Source organism: Corvus brachyrhynchos, unplaced genomic scaffold (assembly GCF_000691975.1).
Source record: "Corvus brachyrhynchos isolate BGI_N302 unplaced genomic scaffold, ASM69197v1 scaffold32, whole genome shotgun sequence".
Classification (NCBI taxonomy): domain Eukaryota; kingdom Metazoa; phylum Chordata; class Aves; order Passeriformes; family Corvidae; genus Corvus; species Corvus brachyrhynchos.
This window is the reverse complement of record NW_008237919.1, coordinates 13,947,528-13,959,490: the sequence shown is the minus strand read 5'-3', so window position 1 is coordinate 13,959,490 and position 11,963 is coordinate 13,947,528. Positions and strand designations below refer to the sequence as shown.

Genomic DNA, 11,963 nt, shown 5'->3' with positions numbered 1-11,963 from the left:
AAAGAGTGTCCTAGCAATACATTAGAAAGCAATAACCTCCTGTGAACTGCTAGCTGGCAAATCTCAGTGCAGGGCTCCCAGCTACGTCTTCAGCCTAACACAACAGTCGGGGTAGCTGTGACCTGCAGTCCTTCATCTTATTTGCAGCCTCCTTTAGAAAAAAAGAAGTTCTTGGTATGGGTAAGTAAAGCAACTTGGCTTATCTGTATGATGCAAATTGCAGACTTTGAAGGTATCTCTTTGCTTCAATTAATGTCTTTAAAAAAAAAATTCTAAATCGAATCTGCACAATACATAAAAAGTTACAGTTCTAACGCTAAGGGTCTTACTGGGCTGTCTGTTATGATCTGTTGGAGGCTGGAAGATTTATGTTACAGCACATATTTCCTCTGCTGAAATAAAAATTTTGTAATTTCTCATCAGTAATTGAAATGTACTCTTTGATTGTGCAGAGAAGCCAATAAGCTAACATTTGGATCTTGTTTTGTACGCAGAATTGAGGACCCCACACTAACCTACCTATAAAGATTTACTGCTTGCTGTTTTTAAAAACACTACTTTGATTCTAGATTGCAAGCCTTGAAAAGGGTCAGGATAAGCCTTAATGCAAACAGCTACACTAAAAGATGTGGGATGGAAAGTCATCAGAGGAAAGCATGGACTTGAGGCCTGGGATACTGGCAAGCAGAAAGCATTTCTTCTACAGAAATTACAATTCCATCTATTTAGAGAGCATGCAAAATTACTGAGGGTAAGCAGAATTTTTAAGACACAATTCTGAAATCATCAACAAGAATGAATGTTCTTCCTTGATGAAAAAAGTTCTCCTTTGATTAAAAAAAAAAGTCTACTAAGGCAAAGCAGCACCAAGCAGAAAGTTTATACATGCCAATCAAGGTAGAACGCAGAACAGGGAGCTGCCCTATAAAGTGAAAGAAAAACTGGCAAAAAAAAAACCTGGGAGAGTGTACAGATGGATCTGTACCATGTCTGCTACTTTATTTAAATATTAACTATACCCACTTACTGTCAGTGCTTCAAAGAACACCACTCAATATTTGTCTCCATGCGCTAACAGGAATGTTTTTCTTTGAATCTCAATAATCAGTTTTTTTCAGTGTCATCAGCTCTGTTTGGTTGTCAGCTTGGAGCAGGGAAACATACTTTCTTCTTATGTAAACTAAGAACTTGTGTAAGGAAATGAGGCTTGTGGTCTGAGAGGGCTTGTTTTTTGGTGGTTTTGCTTTGCTTTCTTTTTAAATTTGTAGAAGACTTCTGCTCTGGTCACTGTTAGATCACATGTTACAAGTTGTGCTACTTTGGTGTTCAGAGACACATTCTTGTTGAATTAAAACAAGCTTTTGTACTTTTCCCCCTGTTTTTGGCTTATAAACAATATCTGTCTACTGAAGACTTAAAAAGTTTCCTTGTATATCTTAATGTTGATCTCTGCCTTCTTCCTAAACAGAGTTTGATCTGTGTCAGAAAGAAGGTTAAAGATCTGGTAGGTGGTGGTTATTTTTCAAGCTTAAGAAATCGATGGCTGCATGTTGTACCATTTGTTGAGTATAAATATTTATTTTTTGTTACTAATTGACCAGAAAAGAACTCTAATACACTTGTTTTTACTATTTATTTTATCAGTTATCAAATTATATTTCATCTTTCTTCGTGACATGAAGAAAACTGGATTTTTTTGTTTATCTTAAGTCACTTTCCTCCGTGATTGAGAGATTCTTTGTAAATAGAACCTACTTATAAACAGGACTTGTGTTATCTCTTACTGTAAATATACTGAAGTAATCTCCATCTTATTAACTGCCATATTAGCAGCATAGATAGAATTGAGGCATGAACAGAATAAGGCAAAAGTCAACATTGAACTGTACTGTTTTAGTTGCTGTATTCTGTGAATGCTTCACAGTATCATGAGTAGTCTTTCATTCAAAAAGAGAAGAAATTATTTATCTTTACATCTTATGTAGATTGAATATTTGCCAATAGGAATCTCAGACAAATATATTGTAGATGTAGCTTTGCCTATCTTCCTGCATATTTGTTCTTTTTTCCCTTACATGGATTTATTTCTGAACTCTGTTCCTGAATTATTCTGGATAATAATTTGTGGACTCCTTCCTCTTATTACAGGTACAAGAATTCATCATGCATCTGAAATGCTTACCAGCATGGCACTTCTCATGCTGTGAACAGTTAAAAATCATATCTTCCTGTCTTCTTCATCAGAACTTGCAACAGCATCTTATGGATCAGGCTGATGAAGATCCAGCAGAAAAATTAGATGGCTTAGTCTGCTTTTGGAAGAAGAGACCGGTAATTTTTCTGTAACACAGTGGTCTCTTGGTATTGCTGTGTAGCAACAGGAGGCTCAGGCTTTTCAAACTGCTGGTTCTTTTGGGCTTTGGGTTTAATTTTAAACTTCAGGAAGCTAAGGCTTGTTGCATTTTAAGAGAACAGTGTTAAGGGTAACTTCATTGTGTATTGTTCTTAAGAACTAAAGACAATGAGTTATAACTTTTTAAAAATTCTGTATATGGAATATTATCTGGCAGTTGACCTTTTGTGAATTTAATATGTAAAAAAGCATTTGTGCTGGCAGCCCAGGAACAGGAAAGGGAAATTAGAGTGAGAGCGTCCTGGTGTTGATCTCAATGTACAGTGTTTAAAAGTGATGGCTGAAACATGTCTGAGGTATCACAAGTAAATTTGGACTGTGATTCATTGTAGGCATTTTCTAGATATTTCTGTGGGTTTAAAAAAATGCATTAGTTTCCAGTGTTAGCTAACAATTTCATTTAAACAACTTGGTGGTTTTTTTGTGGTGTGGTGTGGTTTGGTTGGGGGTTTTTTGACTGTTAGTTTCTTGTAAGTGATTAAGACATAAACTGCTTGTTTAGCAGATATTTCTATCTTACAAATGCAGGTTTAGGAAGCTTGGGTTGTCCAAATGAGTAGCATCTGTTGTGATTCATTTGGCTTTAAGGTGTTGGGGGAAATGTTGTGGAAGCAAGGTCTTGGCTTATAGAATAATTTTCTGAATATAGTTTACTGCCTTCATAGAGATGGTGTTTGAATTTGCACCTCTGTCTGTAGACTTCCGGATGGAGGGAAGGAAGAAAGGGATGTGTTGGTTTTTTTTTTTTTTGGTTTTTTTTTTTTTTGGTTTTTTTTTTTTTTGGTTTTTTTTTTTTTTGGTTTTTTTTTTTTTTGTTTGTTTGTTTTTTTTTTTTATTGTTGTTGTTGTTTTTGTCAGGGAGCAGATGGTGTTTTAATGACTTGTAACTTGCTGTAGCTGACCACCTGCAATCTGCACAGTGTGTTCTGCAGCAGGGCAGCCCAGACAGGAAATTGTGGAGGAGCAAAAAGTAGTTGCTAAACAAGTTTCATGTGAAGCCTTAGAAAAGGACCTGAGTGAAGGAAGGTGTGCATGTTACCAGGGTTTTACACTCAGTCTGAAAGCTCTCACTGAATCCTCACTCCCTTCTCCAGTGTCAAGGGTCCCAAGAGTTGAGTGGTGGGGGAGAAGAAAAGAAATGATGAGGCTTTTTTATTACCACTCACAGGTGTAATAGGTGCAATTTTCCAACTCCACTTAGCATCTGTCCTCTTCTTGTGACACAATGCTGCTGTTGCCATCAGTACTGAATGAAAGCCCACGTGAGCTCTGGTGGCCTTAGTCACCATCCTGTTGCAGGGTCATGTTTGCTTGAAATTTATTCTGTGATTTAAAAAAAATGCATTTTATCTCCATGTTTGTCCTGCTGTAGTCATCTTTCAGGTGATGGCTCTGTGTCATTAACTGTTTTGGTTATAATTGTCTGACGATTCTCAACATCTTTTCTCTGTCCCAGCTTTATTCTATGTCCATAATACTTTTATCTTTAGCCCCATGCACCTCTCTCTCCTTTCACTTAAGCATATAGTAGCATATCTGTTTTTTTCTTCTTTGTTGCTGTCCTGCCTGTCTTAGCAATTCAGAAACCTAGCAGTGTTTGTCTATATTCTTGTGCTTTGCTTCACTTTCTCTGGAGAAAAATACACGTGTTCATGGATGGAGGCTTGCATGATGCATGAATATTTTGCAGTTGTGAAATTTTAAATGTCTCTACTTGAATCCCATGCATGGCAGAGTTTGCTGCTTGCCTTGCCAAGATCATGCTATTGTAAGAGTGTGGGAGAAGCTGCAGTTCAGGTGCCTATGTCAACATCTCCTCCCTCCTCAAACAAATAACTGCAAGCATAAGCTATAAAGCAAAATTAGTAATACTCTGCTCCTCCCAGAACTGAGTCCAGGGAGGTTGTTATCAGCGTAAATTTATTTGCTCTGACCAACACTTTTAAGAGCCCTACTGATGATAGTCTGGTGGAATGCAGTGGTATCAGTCTGCTCTCCATTACAGCCTTGGAATTCATTTCCTAGGTTAGTGAGGCCGACATTGTGTCTTGGCTTCTGCTCCTCCTTCATCACTATTTCTGGTGTCTCATGCATCTTCTAGTTCCCAGCAAATGTTTTGCTGAGTAGCAAAGATAGTAATTTTGATCTTCAGCAGGCTGTCCTTCATCCTAAGGAATGGAGATGCTAGGCTCCTGTGAATTCTGATTCGTGAGCATTACAAAGACAAGCTTGCATGCTCGGTATGCTGGGAGCTAGTGTTACGTACTTTGCTTGAGATGCATAATGAGGCTGACAGCTAGGAGATGAATTTTCTGGGGAAGCATTGAAATTGCTGTTGTGGTGGTTCCTAAAGCTACTGACTTGCTAGTGATTGAGTAATTTTTCTACCCATTGCGAAATAATGTGAACCCACCATGATGGTGGCATGGGATTTGCACAGTTTGCTCCTCAATCTGCTTCTGGCATGTGCAGCAGAACACCTGAGGGTTGTAGCAGTGGCATACAGCATACTTTGCTTTTGTCAACTCCTGCTAAAATTTTAGGAAGAAAGGGAATTGGAAGTCAAGGCTATATATATATACTTGGATCCATGTTACTTATGTTTTCCAGGAGTGAGTGGTAGCTCATTCCTGTGAAGCTTTTGCCGTGCACATCGTGATGTGAACAATCAGCCTCCAGACAAAAGTGACTGCTCTTGGGGGGGGTTCCATGTGGAAAGTGTGTTGCTGACAGACTAGAACTGTATTTTAGTGTGAAACTGAGATGTCCTGTGCAGGCTATTATTTTCTGAAAGTGCCCCAATTTCAAGTAAAGTGAAAGCCCAGGTGATCCAGATGTACCCACCTGCACTAGAACTGCACCTTCTAGTCAGGAATATGAGGTTACTACGGAGAACTTGGTTTTATTTTGGTAATCTGAAATGAAATGTCTGAGTGTCTCAGGTCCTATGCATGGGAACAGTTTATTGTGGATCTCTGTTTTAAGGATGATCTCACCTGCGGTAACTTAGCATTTTTGTTTGACTGGCATTATGGTACATTTCTTTAATCATCTGAGAGGGTTGCTTTTCAAATTAAAGCATTTTGCATACTTTCTTACTGTGTATGGTATGTTGTGGAAATGCTTGAACTGAAGATTCTTGAAGCACCCTCACAGTGCATTCCCTGTTCTGCAGTCCTTAGCCCCAGGTTAGGGCAGGGAGGTGAGCTCTGTGAAATACTGCCATCTACAGCACTGTCAAGGATAACTGGACAGCAGCAAGAGAACTCCTTGGAAGTTATAAGGCTTGAAATATGCCTTATCTTGACATGAAGATGATTCTGACTTTCAGCCACCGCATAAAGGACCTGTTTTCAAAATGAAGAGCTAATTTAGGCTTGTTTAAATATTCAAACAGATGCCTGTTAAGCAGCTATACTGTGTATATTTAAAAATAAATTTATAATGGGGAAGAAAAAGTAATTAATGCCACTCTGAACTCCAGTAGTGAACTCCAGAAGTTATACTAAAATATAACACTGGAATCTATCACTGGAAACAAAATTCTGATGTTAAAACTGGATAGTTACTATAAAATCAGCTCCAGTTCACTAGAAAATCAGAAATCACTTTACCTACCTTTCCTTCTGTTGAACAAATAAAGTTACAAAAAGAAATGTGATAGTCACAGAGTCACATGCATCTAAATTTCATGGCAAGTAGGCATGTGGAATTTTTTGTGTAAGAGGAAATATCTGTGATGTAGGAAAGAAGAAGTTAGAAAGAAAAATGAGAATTCCAGCTCCTTCTGCCTGTCTAGTTGTTGTGCTAATTTAAAAATGGCAGACATGAAAAAAAGCAGGTTGGGTGACATAAATTATAAGTAGATTTCCTTGTCAGTAGTCAATCTAAAAGGCAGAATGAATGAATGTACCTTACTGGGGAGAACAAAGTTAAGCTCTTTGAATGGAAATGGCACTGTACAATTAATATCTGTTGTTAAAGATAGCATGAAAAGGCAAAATCAAACTTCATAGCCCACCTAGATCATCTTTATCTTTTGTTTCTATGGCTATTTTTTTTCTGTTAAACCTTTGATTTTGCCTTCATAAATCTTAAATGTTTCAGGATCTTCATGAAGAATTGAAGAATTTTTCAGTCCTTGTTAAAATGTGGTTTATTTATGAATTACAGTTTTTACTGAAACAGCTAACAGATCCTTGAAGGTGTCTGAGGAGACAATTGTACTATGCTTTTTTTTTTGATTGAATGCTATTCTCCAGTCCCAAAGTAGGCAGACTGCTTAGCATTTTAATTGGTTTTCAAGATGAATTCAGGTTTACTCTTCAAGGCCAAAGAAAGGGTTATGAAGGTTAATTATACTTATCAAGATTTGGGAGCAGTCAATTCTCATTGCATGTGGAGTGTTGTTTTTTTGTGGGGCTGGGGGAATTGCTTATTACTTCATCCTGTAACTGGAATGCTTGTGTGCTTATCTTGGTTAGGTGCTTTTGATGGGTGTCTCAGTTACTTCACAGTTTGGTGCTTATAAATGGCTTTGAAATATCTAGCTGGCTATTCACTTTTAATCTGGATTTTATTAAGTTAATAGCACTCCTGGAGTTACAAGCCCTAATTTCATATTCTGTGTCTGTTGCATACAATTTGGATATGAAAAAGCCAAAGTTGTGAATGTCACAGACTTTCTAGAAGCTGTCATGGGAGTGTAAAATTTGCCACTGTATTAAGAATTACTGGCTTATGGTATTTTTTCTCAGGTTGTGATCATCAGGAAGAGGACAGCTCATCCTGCTCTGAATTCTGTTGAGGGCTACAAAACGAAGGAACAAAATCTTTTCAAATAGGAAAGATTATGTATGCCAAGTTGTTTTTGAGGTTAGAGGCTCTGCATGCTTGTTGTTGTCATTAAAAATCAGTATTACATGTGCTTTTTCTTTACAATTTTGGAAAAAATATCCCAAAGCAATAAATTTTTACTCTTCTACATGTTCATGATAAGATTTCTTGGGCAAATCATAGCTTTTAAAAGTTAAAGACTCTAGTTGTAACTGCACTGTACTTGGTGAAGTTGACTGGTTTGTATCTGTGACAGCTGGTTTTGGATACTCAGTTAATAGTGGATTGAAAGGGCAGGACACAAGGTTCCTCCAGTTGCCCCTGTCAGCACTGCACATGGTTGGAAGCATGGACTGCTGGTTACTCTTAGAGCTGCTCCTGCAGGAAGTCTAAATGAGTACCTGCAGTTTTCTTCCTTCTGACACCTCACAGCAGTGTGTGAAGTGAGTGTCAGAGACGGAATGTGCCCCAGGAACGTGCTCTCACTCTATGGGTAGGTTGGGATGTACATTTTTGTTCAGTTACAGCTTCTGAGCTGTTGCTGCCTGGCTCCATTTATTTTGTAAAGCATGGAAATTGGTGTTTCATTCTTTTCCTACATGTTAGACTTGGAAATACATGTGTAAGCTGCCTTCAAGGGAATAAAATGTGTAACATTATACACAGAGGTGTAGTTAACTGCTTTGGCTGAGATACAGGGTATTGAATTGCTTTGTGCTAGTATTATCTTGGTAGTTAAGCTTGTGTTTATCTTGGTATTGTGTGTGATTTTCAATATGAAAGTAAGTTATAAAATGCTGTTAAGTGATAATTCTTGTCAGTTTGGGGGATGATATTGTCATGCTGTGAAAGGGAACGATGAAGGTTTTTTCCTTTTAAAAAAGAAACACATTCCCTCTTGGAATCATTCTTTCCCTTATTTATCGTTTGAGCTCACAAGTATTGCATCCTTCATTCCCAGCATTTGTGTCAGTCTTCTGTCTGACCCTTTTTTTACCTGATGTCTCTTGCCACTTAACTAGCTCCTTTAACTTGCTGAGTATTGAGGGGCTGGATAGAGGAGGGTGAGGAGGCAGGATTCAAAACTTCCTATCACACAGTCCTATGGGATTGCGCTGCTGAGAGGATTGTATTCACTTTAAATCAGGTGCTCAAGCTATCTGATGGCCCCTTTAAAACATTTTATGGGAAAGAGAATTCCCAGTACTTGAGTAAACTGGATGGAAGGGCAGGAGGAGGTGCCTTATCCATTAAATATTTGTTTAGCCTTGAACAGAATAATGCTTTGCCAAGGATGTCATTTTTTCCTCTGTTTTCTTCTCCGAAGCATTTCAAAGAACTTCCAAGGAAGTGTCAAGGCTTTGTTTTCCTGTCTGTGCTTACAGCCACTCCCTGGCTGTCAAGGAGCAGAACCCTTTATCCCAATCATGACACGTACTCGGTTGATTCAAGCAGAAAAAATAGTATCTTCTATATTGGTCCCTGAAGCAGAACATTAAATGTATCCTGATAATATGTGGCTCTTGCTATGAAAAGTCTTGGTGTTTCCTTGCAGTACTGGGAGCAAAAAGCATTCTGCTCTTCAGAAATGGGATATGTTTAATTTCTGTTTTTGAGGGCTGGCTTTGATCTGTGAAAGGCTTGACTTCTATTTTCACCTCTGTCAAAAGTAACTTTTATATAAGTTGCTTGTTTGTTGCAAATAGTGTGAGCAGTGGCCTGGCTGACATTAGGCAGTGATACTGACCTGATTTCTGAGGGCTGTGAATTGCAGGTAAGTTGTCACTTGGTGGTGCTTGTAGTTCTTCCGTAGCCGTTTGTTGTGGCAGGTCAGGTGCTTCTCATTGCCCAAAGAAATGTCATAGAGGAGCTTGTAATTTGTAAAATAGAAATGGGTAGGTAAACAAGAGGTTTATTGTTAGGTCACTTGCCAAGTCTGCAATGCAATACTGTTGTACAGTTCCTGTGGATCAGGCTATATTGTTTAAATACTGCTGTTCATCCTGTTAAACTAAAAGCTATGTGAGATTGTTGCAGCATTTCCAAATCAAAGTTGATTGGCAGTTACTCAGTAGCTTCAGAAGACAAGCTCAGATGTTTGTTGCTAAAAGCACTAGTTCTTGTTAAGCCTGTAAGAAGTCTATTTGTAATATTTTTTTCCCCTGTATTTAAAAAATCTCCCACAGAACAACAGTGAAGAACCTCCCAAAAAAATCCCAACTTTCCTCCCTAGGATCCCCCAAAAAACCTCACAAAACATAAACAAAAAAACAGAAAAAACAAACCCTGCCAAAAAAAACCCCTATGAAAGATCCTGAACTGTGATTATGTAGAACAGCACTGACATCTAAAAAGCAAAGTTGGGTTGATCAGCTCATTTTACTTTAGCATTAGAGTGAAAAAAACCCCAAACTTGGCAGAACCAATGGAAATCTAAATTAGACTTTCTAAAGCTTTTTAATAAACCATGATGTGTAAACCAGATACTATTGCTGCCTGTTTGAACCTGCTACTACTTTAAGTTAGGATTTCTAGGGTTTTTCCTATTGCAGTAGGTTACTCTGACCTTTTGTTCTTAAATTCTTGTACAGATACCCTGTATCTTAAACTTGTGTAAACTACTTTCCAGCACTAACCAAAAGAAATACAAATGAAGGCCATTTCTTATGTCATCAACTCTGTTTTAATATCAAGAAGAGACACTGCTGCTAAAATAAGAAAATTAAATTGTACATGAGAATAAACATAAGGTTCCTGTTTGAAATATCTGCATCTCAGCCTGCAGAAAGACCATTTTTTTAGAAACCTCTCACATAACATAACTGTACTACAGCCAACACAGCCCAACTGAGACTTGTTTGTCTGTGTTAAGTCTTCTTTCATATTTTTAATCTTGGAACTTGCATTGATTTTTCTATTTTATGGTGTTTCAGTTTAGAGCAGAAATTAGGATTGTAGTTAAAACTCTCTTAACTGAGCTCCTGTGAAGTGTATTCATGGTGCTCATTAGAGAGGTAATCTCAGTTCCTACTTTGGTGAAACAGCCATTGGGGTACAGAAAAGTGGTTCTGTACTAGTAGGCCTTTGGGAGCTGTGACACTTAGGGTATCCTTTCAACAAATTGAAAATTTAAATGAAGCCTTAAGGTTTCTTTCACCTCTTGAAAATAAGTTGGGCATCCTTTTCAGTTCTCAGAGGCAGCAAAATACAGAGTGTGAAGGAAGAGCTAAAAGCCTAGTAGAATTGCTGTTAGAAAACTGGTCTTTGCAGTGACTCAGTTTTGGAGGTATATTATTCATTTAATGGAATTTTTTTGGGATTCATTTAGGAATTCAGTTGCAATAGCATCTGATGTGGCAGTGAACCAGTGTTGGTACCTATCTGTCCAGGCAAAATCTCTGCAGCTTCTGAGATACAGAAACTTTATGGTAGTTTAAGCTAACTTCTTACTTTATTTGCAGTAGGTGAAAAGCACTCACCTAGTCACATACAGTTTATCTAGCAGTTAATAATTAATTGATCTGTAGTAGTATGATTATTTGCAATAGTTTTGATATACTCTCAGGATAGCTTTCTGAAACTTTATTCCTTATGAAGTAGATTGTATTCTTGACCTGCAGATGAGACTTAAAATATTTCTGTATCTATGATCTCATTATAACTAAAATGTTTAGATACATCATTTGATGTATTGAAGTAGACTTCTAACATTCTCTTACTGAGGGTTTTTCAGCACAATGAATTAATTCTTATATTCTTAAAATTTTTTCATAGTCTTGGGTTTTGTTTTGGAAAGTTCCATGCAGAAGAAATCCAGATCTATTTGTTCTCTCTGGAGGGCAACTGATTCCACTTTGGCATCAGAATCAGAAGGATTTGTTCTGCCACCTATCCATCTTGTCTATGGAAACATCTCTGCTGACTTATCTTACTTTTTCAATTCAGACAAACGTCTAACAACAACATTGCTTTTCCTTTTGGCTTGGCTTGATTCCCTTCATTTCCTGAAGTAGTTTCCAGTTGGTGTTGGGGGGGTCTGTAGCTGTAAACACAGTCTGTGCTTACCCAGGCTGTTAGGGTTGGAATGAGGTGAGTGAAAAGCTGTCCCTCAGCTGCTAGTTACCACTGCAGCGCCAGACCTGCGGAAGTCCCAGGACCTAGCTCAGTTTAAATGACAGACATTCTGTGAGTGTGTGGTTAAAATAATTTGCAGTAGTGGGGATGCCTTTTGACTGAAGAAGGTTAGGGAGCACCTGCACAGACAGTCATCAGGCAGTCCCTCAGCCACTGTGGGGAAAGAGGTGGTAAGGACCAGGTGTGGAGGACTGGTAATCTCCTAATCCCTTTCACCTGTCTCTAGAAGAGTGTGTCACACTTCCTCTTCATACAGCTGCTAAAATGAGAGATAAGACAGAGAGTACCATGTGAGAGCCTATTACTAGTAACTTGTCAGATGTGAAAGAACATCGCAGCGTGGAGTTCTAAAAGGAATATGGTTTGCAGTGTCTTTAACCACTTAGTTTTAGCCCATCTTTTTTTCTTCAAAATCAAGACTATCATCGGCCATTTTGACCTTGTATTAAGGCGGTGTATGACACCCACTTAGTTATTTTGCTGGTTACTACTGCAGCAAAGTTATTATAAAATATAAAAACTTATGTAAGGATAAAAGGCTAGATTTGGTGTCATAAGGTTTGAATAAATCTTCTTTCCC

At 38.1% G+C, this 11,963-nt stretch overlaps 1 protein-coding gene across 2 annotated transcripts in view; it reads left to right on the top strand.

The window, feature by feature from the left end:
* Window positions 1-2,240: 2,240 nt before the first annotated feature.
* OSBPL8 (oxysterol binding protein like 8) overlaps window positions 2,241-11,963 on the top strand; it is a 72,464-nt gene continuing 62,741 nt past the window's right edge. For both annotated transcript variants that reach the window (XM_017733265.1, XM_017733264.1), the window contains exon 1: window positions 2,241-2,331. The gene's annotated coding sequence lies outside the window, so the exon portion shown is untranslated. The remainder of the gene's footprint in view (window positions 2,332-11,963) is intronic.